The sequence below is a fragment of the Lolium rigidum genome, chromosome 2 (assembly GCF_022539505.1).
Source record: "Lolium rigidum isolate FL_2022 chromosome 2, APGP_CSIRO_Lrig_0.1, whole genome shotgun sequence".
NCBI lineage: Eukaryota > Viridiplantae > Streptophyta > Magnoliopsida > Poales > Poaceae > Lolium > Lolium rigidum.
The window spans coordinates 118,577,607-118,584,367 of record NC_061509.1 but is presented as its reverse complement, the minus strand read 5'-3'; positions in this window follow the sequence as shown (position 1 = coordinate 118,584,367).

Below are 6,761 nucleotides of genomic sequence, written 5' to 3'. Positions count from 1 at the left end.
TTATAAAGATTCTTTGGCTCAGGTCATGACGTTCCCTTGTGCACCCCTTGTCTGGTGATCCTCCATGGTCGGCCTACGGATGCTTCGTTCTTCATCAAGCTGCTTTGGCTCCAGGGCTTCGTTTAAAGCTGATTTGCTTACCTCCCCGATGTTCTTCGGCTCCAAGAGGGAATCTTTGACCAGGGTGCCGACATATAGCCGTTGAGGCTATGCCAAACCTAAGAGGATTTAGCCGAAGTAAATCGGACCCCTGGCTTTCTCCCCTCCCTGACCTTGGTCTCTTGGAGGTGTTTCTGGCGTAGCTATCACCGGTTCCTCTTGCTCCGGCATACCCTTTCCTGTATACCGTACAATACCAACCAGGTGACCTTTTAATCCGGTCTCTCATATCCGGATTATCCCTTAATCTGGTTTATAAGCATCTTACTTTGGCATATTTTCCATACTCTTGACCTACCGGGGGTCATCCCCCCGACATTAGTCCCCAAAGCTGGCGTGGTCCAGCGGAGCCAGCCGATGGGCCGCACCAGGTTCCCACATAATTTGTACCGGATTAGTCCTTCCGGTTTCAATTTAAATCGGCAGCATGGTTGCTTGCCAACCTCAACTAGCTATCGTATTAAACCGGATTCTCCTAACCTTATCCGACCTCTAGCTGGCGGTTTCTTTGCCTTAACTTCCCCTCGGAGAAGTCGAGAATATCTTGGAACTCGTGCCTATCAGGGACATGCGCGACTGTTCTTGACGTGGCAGTGGTCAGCGAGAGTCAAATCCCTCGTTTCCCGCGCGCAGTTGATGTTTCACATTGGATCTGTGTGGCTGTGGTGTGGCCTCCAAACTTCGCGTGTATCCGTGCTCCACGTGGCGTTACGGGCGACGTGGGCATCATGGGCCGAGCGGTTCACGGCCCACGAAGTGCCAATGCCTATTAAAGGCTCCGACGGTTCCCATCCTTCTTCATCCTCTTCACTCGTTTCCTTCGCTCAACTCTCCGCCTCCCGAACAGTGCTCAATGCCCCGAGCGCATCCTTCGCCGCCGCGGGACTTCTCTGCACGAGCGCCTCTCGCCTCCGGTCAGATCTTCTCCGGCGACCGCTGTACCGTCGTGGACGAGGTCAGCGCCGCCCTTTTGCGGTCAGTAGATCCCATCTATACTACCTTTTTCCCTTGCGTTCTTCGCGTTCTTCGTCACATTCGTTAGTTCTTGAACCATTTCCCTTACGCATTTCTTGAACCAAGGGTCAGCTTTGAGCCCTTATCTTTTTGATTTGGTGATGGATGAGGTCACAAGGGATATACAAGGAGACATCCCATGGTGTATGCTCTTTGCGGAAGATGTGGTGCTAGTCGATGATAGCCGAACGGGGGTTAATAGAAAGTTAGAGTTGTGGAGGCGAACTCTCGAATCGAAAGGTTTTAGGCTTAGTAGAACTAAAACTGAATACATGAGGTGCGGTTTCGGTTCTACTAGGCACGAGGAGGGAGAGGTTAGCCTTGATGGGCAGGTGGTACCGGAGAGAGACACTTTTCGATATTTGGGGTCCATGTTGCGGAAGGATGGCGATATCGATGAAGATGTGGGCCACCGAATCAAGGCTGGTTGGATGAAGTGGCGCCAAGCTACGGCGTACTACTGTGACAAGAGAGTGCCACAAAAGCTAAAAGGCAGGTTTTATAGGACAGCTATCCGACCTGCGATGTTGTATGGCGCTGAGTGTTGGCCAACGAAGAGACGACATATCCAACGAGTTAAGTGTAGCGAGAGATGCGCATGTTGAGATGGATATGTGGCCACACAAGAAAGGATCGGGTACGGAACGACGATATACGGGAGAGAGTTGGGGTAGCACCGATTGAAGAGAAGCTGGTCCAACATCGTCTCGGATGGTTTGGACATATCCAACGGAGGCCTCCGGAAGCGCCGGTGCATAGCGGACGGATAAAGCGTGATGAGAATGTTAAGAGGGGTCGTGGTAGACCAAACTTGACATGGGAGGAGTCCGTTAAGAGAGATCTAAAGGTTTGGAATATCGACAAAGATTTAGCCATGGATAGGGGTGCGTGGAAGTTAGCTATCCACGTTCCGGAACCATGACTTGGCTTCGAGATCTTATGGCTTTCAACTCTAGCCTACCCCAACTTGTTTGGGACTGAAAGGCTTGGTTGTTGTTGTTGTTGTTGTTTCTTGTTCTGTTAGATCTCCCGTCGCACGTAGATCCGTGGGAAACTAGTTTCTATCATACCGGGTTCATCATCTCCCTTAATGGATTCCGAGGAGCGAGACATAGTCGTGTCTGAGGACGTTGATACCGGGCCGAGCGCTGCGGATTATTCACGCGGCCGGTGGGATGGCTCAGATGTTATTAACGCCGAGATAGAATGGCTATACCGGTCGAAGCGCATTCTGAAGGGTGTCGCCTGCCGGATCCCTAGGGATGAAAGGATGCCGGTACCGTAACCCTGCGAGGTGTTTGTTTTTACCGCCCACTTTGTGCGCGGTTTAGGTCTACCGGCTTCTGACTTCTTCCGGTCCTTCCTCGACTTCTACGAGCTTCAACATCATCATCTTCCCGAAAATGCCGTCTTTCTTCTATCTTCCTTCGTCTCCTTCTGTGAAGGGTATGTCGGCCTCTAGCCGTCTCTGCAACTCTGGGCGCGGCTTTACAACCCCCGGATTAATTCTATTCAAGATCCGGAGGTGTCGCTCCCCAAACCGATTGTTCAGTGGCGCCTGCATTGTATGCCCTCGCCAGAAGAGCCCGCATGTAAAGATGGTTGGCTTAGAATCCTGCCGGAAGTGGCAGAGGACTTTCTTTTATGTGAAGAATACCGACGAGGAGGATTTTATCAACCTCCCGACTTATGTTCCCGGCAATCCTTCTCGGCAAAACTGGTTGTATAACCCCAAGAAAGAACACAAGGAAACAAACCGGATTATGGAGTATATCGAGGGGCTCCAAGAGGATCAAGAGCCCACAGCGGATGATATTGTGCGCACCTTCATCACGCGTCGGGTTCTTCCGCTTCATCGCCGCGCTCATAAGATATGCCAGATGAGTGGGCGCTTGGACCCTACCCGGATTTCTACCTTCAAGCTCTCCAAGCCGGATGCGGTTTCCAAGGTCAAGGCCATCGCCAAGACTCATATACCGGTTGATTGGAAATGCGGTTTAAAGCCCTTTTGTCACAAGAATCCGCCACCCCAAGTAAGGTTTTGGGGGACTCCGGAATAAGATTTCCGTAATGTTCGTATTTGCTTTTTCTAACCTTCGACTTGTTCTATTTCAGAACTTCAACCGCCAGCATCGTGAAGAGCCCAAGAAGTTTACTGACGACCAAACTGAGTGGCATTTGGAGGATCCGGACTCTATCCTAAACACGCCGGTTCACGAGATGGACGCCATCCTTGACTCGGGATCCGGTAAGCCCACAACACCTTCCTCATCAAGAGCTCGAGCCGATGATACAGGCAGCGAGGATGACAATTGCATTATTCCAGAGGTACATGACCCTCTGCCAATCTCCTTCGCGTACCCCGTGAATCCGGTTTCAGCTGATCCCGAAAGCCAAGTGGTGGAGGACGCCGCCCCACTCGTCTCCGAGAAACCGGTGACGGCCAAAGTTTCCCACGCCAAGCAAGCTCAGGACTCCGGTTCTGGCAGGGTACAGGGCCTCCCGGAAAGAGAGCCAGGGGCATACTGACCTCTACCGGGTAAGATTTTAACTCTTTGGTCATTGCGTTGCCAGCATAGATTTTCTTCTCTTGCTAATTATTCTCTTTTATTTACAGCGTCGGGCTTGAACTTAACCGGAGCGCGCCCGAAAGGACTATGTTGCCCTCCAAGACTACTAGTTACGCTCCTGATGGGGAAGATGACGACAATACCACTCTACAAATGCCAAGCCCCTCCAAGGCCAAACGTCCTGCCGACGGGGCCCGCTCCACTCCTGAAGGGCCCGAAACAAGTGAGGGGAACACAGACCCAAATAATAATGATCACCGTGATGGGCCGGACTTTATGTCACCGCCAAAAAGAGACGAAGACCCCGACGCCGGCAACATGGGCGTCGGTTCAGAACAAGCTGGATCGTCGAAACCCGTAGTGGTTCCGCCGGTCCAAGATAGAAATACATCCGAGATGCCTCCAGATTCTTCTACGCCGGTTCCTCCTCCACCTCTGTCGGCAACTTCTATACCAACGGGTACTACAACAACTCCTCCTCCCTGACATAGGCATCCCCAATGGGCCTGCCGAAGACGGTACCCCGGGTTTACTGAAGGCCCACAAGTCGAAGAATATGAAGTTCGGAAGCCCAGTTAGTATTAAGGAAAGTTAGAATTGTATTAGGAAATATAGAGACTTGTAATTTTACGGGACGGGTTAGAAACCCTCCCGGACTCTGTAACTTGTGTATTACGAATCCCTCGGCTCCGCCTCCTATATAAGGGGGAGTCGAGGGACAAAGACAGGATCGAATCAATTGTCAAGAGAACCCTAGTTTCATAATCGTCGAGTACTTTTCGGCTGAAACCTTCGAGATCTACTTGCCCTCTACTTCCAACGAAACCCTAGTCTACAATACGTAGGCATTGATAAGTTAATACCTTGTCAATTGGCGCCGTCTGTGGGGACTAGAGGCGACAAGGAGCTGATCTCGATGGCACGTTCAAGATCGTCAACTTCATCAACTGCAAGCAACGCTTTGGACAGAGGTAAACAGATCGAAACTGGTCTAGTCGATTTTGTTCCTCACCCGCCCCCCCGTTTGGATGCATATGCATATCTGGAGGAGCCTATGGAGATGACGTTTGGCGAGTTCCAATTCCACGTCGAGAAGGAAGGATCATATCGTCTCGAAATTCCGATCTCGTCGGGATTATCGGCGGTCGATCCCGATATTTCGGACTCAACATCGTCAACAGAGTCAGGCGAAGAAGAGATTTCGTCGCCATGCTTCATCAGCACCAGGGCAAGTGAAAAACTCGCCAAGATCTTCAGCGACATGTCTTTCGAGTTATCTGCGGACTCCGATATAAGCAATGACTCGAGCGACGTCGGCAGCTTCAACTTCATCGACAGATCTACTACTGTTGGAAAGTTCTTCACCAATCTCAATGATGGTGTCACCAAACCCGACAAAGTTCAGAATCCAAAATATTATCAGATCTATGTGATTGGAGAACCAAGTCGCCCAGCGGAGGAGACGTCAGAAAACTTCGACGATGCGGGAAATCCGTACGTTGATCCTGCAGATCTCACGCGAGGTTTGGGAACAAAATATATCGGACCAGGAACACGAGAGATGGTACAATTTCCGCAGGAAGTATGGGATCGAGTTGCAAGAGCTATTGATGGTACAGAACCAATGACCATTACGGCGACACCTGCGGAGTTACAAGCGTATCAATATAGGCTTGCACGTACCAGGAGGGAGCTCGAGAAACAGAAAATCGAGTTGGACAAGAGGCAGGAAGCCGCTTCCGCGTCAAGCAGGCGAAGGGTAGAGCTAAGCCGAAATTCAAGAACTTCGGGAGACAGTCATAGGGAAGCTCGAAGGAGAGCAAGATCTCGGCTGCAAAATATACCTGAAGCTGAGAGAGAGAAATTAATTCAAAACCTCGATATGTCTTTTATGTCAATCGACACGAGGGGGAATATTATTCCAAAAACACCGGAAGCGGGATACATGGCAACGCAAGCTTTCATCTTAGCGTCCAGGCCACCTCCCGGAGACCCAAGAGAAGCATTGTACAACATGGCCATGGCAGGGTGTGGAGCCATGGGAGCAGCGTTCGCAGCTACACCTCCCGAAGGAACTACAAGGCAAAATAGCCCGCGACCTACCGCAGCAATGCAAGATCCACTGAGAGCAAGTGGAGCAAGAGATTCAGCGACTCAGGCAAGGGTGGATAGAGCACGACAGAGCAGAAGGGAACCTCGGCACTCACCAGAAGTTGCTGAGGAAGATCTGTGTGGACTTCCATGTTTCACGAGACGAGTCAGAAAAACTCAAGTCCCATCAGGGTTTAAGTTACTCGAAAATTTCAAAAAAATTGATGGTCTACAGGATCCCGAGGATTGGTTCGTTGATTACCTCGAGACGGTGAAGTTGATAGGCGGAACAAGGGCAACAGCCATGCAGAGCATCCAAGTGCATTTGAGCGGAGCCGCACGATCTTGGATAAAGAAACTTCCCCCAGGTTCCATCGATAGCTGGGATAGTTTTGAGGATGTGTTTGTCAAGAATTTCCGATCTACTTGCAAAAAACCTGCGTCACTAGAAGAGTTGAGAGCATGTCGACAAAAACATGATGAATCAATGAGGAAATATATTCAAAGGTGGAACATTATTAAAAACTCGACAGAGAATATATCTGACGAGAGAGCAATAGATGCGTTTGTGGCAGGAATTCGACGAGGAGATTTTGTCGAAGACTTGGGGAGAACCAACCCAAGGACAGTGGCAGCGTTGATGGAGATAGCAAATAGATGGGCAGATGGAGAAGATGCTGTTCGCAATTAACGACACAGGTCACCAGAGGAAGACCGCAGTCGAAATTTTCAAAATAGACGACGATTTCCTCGACAAATCTCGAATTACGATGCTCCTGGCCAAATATCGGCTGGGTTCCGAGGCAACACAGGAGGAAACAATAGAGATGAATATCAAAGGAGTAACGAGCAGCGAGGCGACAATAGAGATGATTCTCGGAATAACAGGCAAAATAGTGGGCAAAGGTTTCAGAGACCTTTCGTATC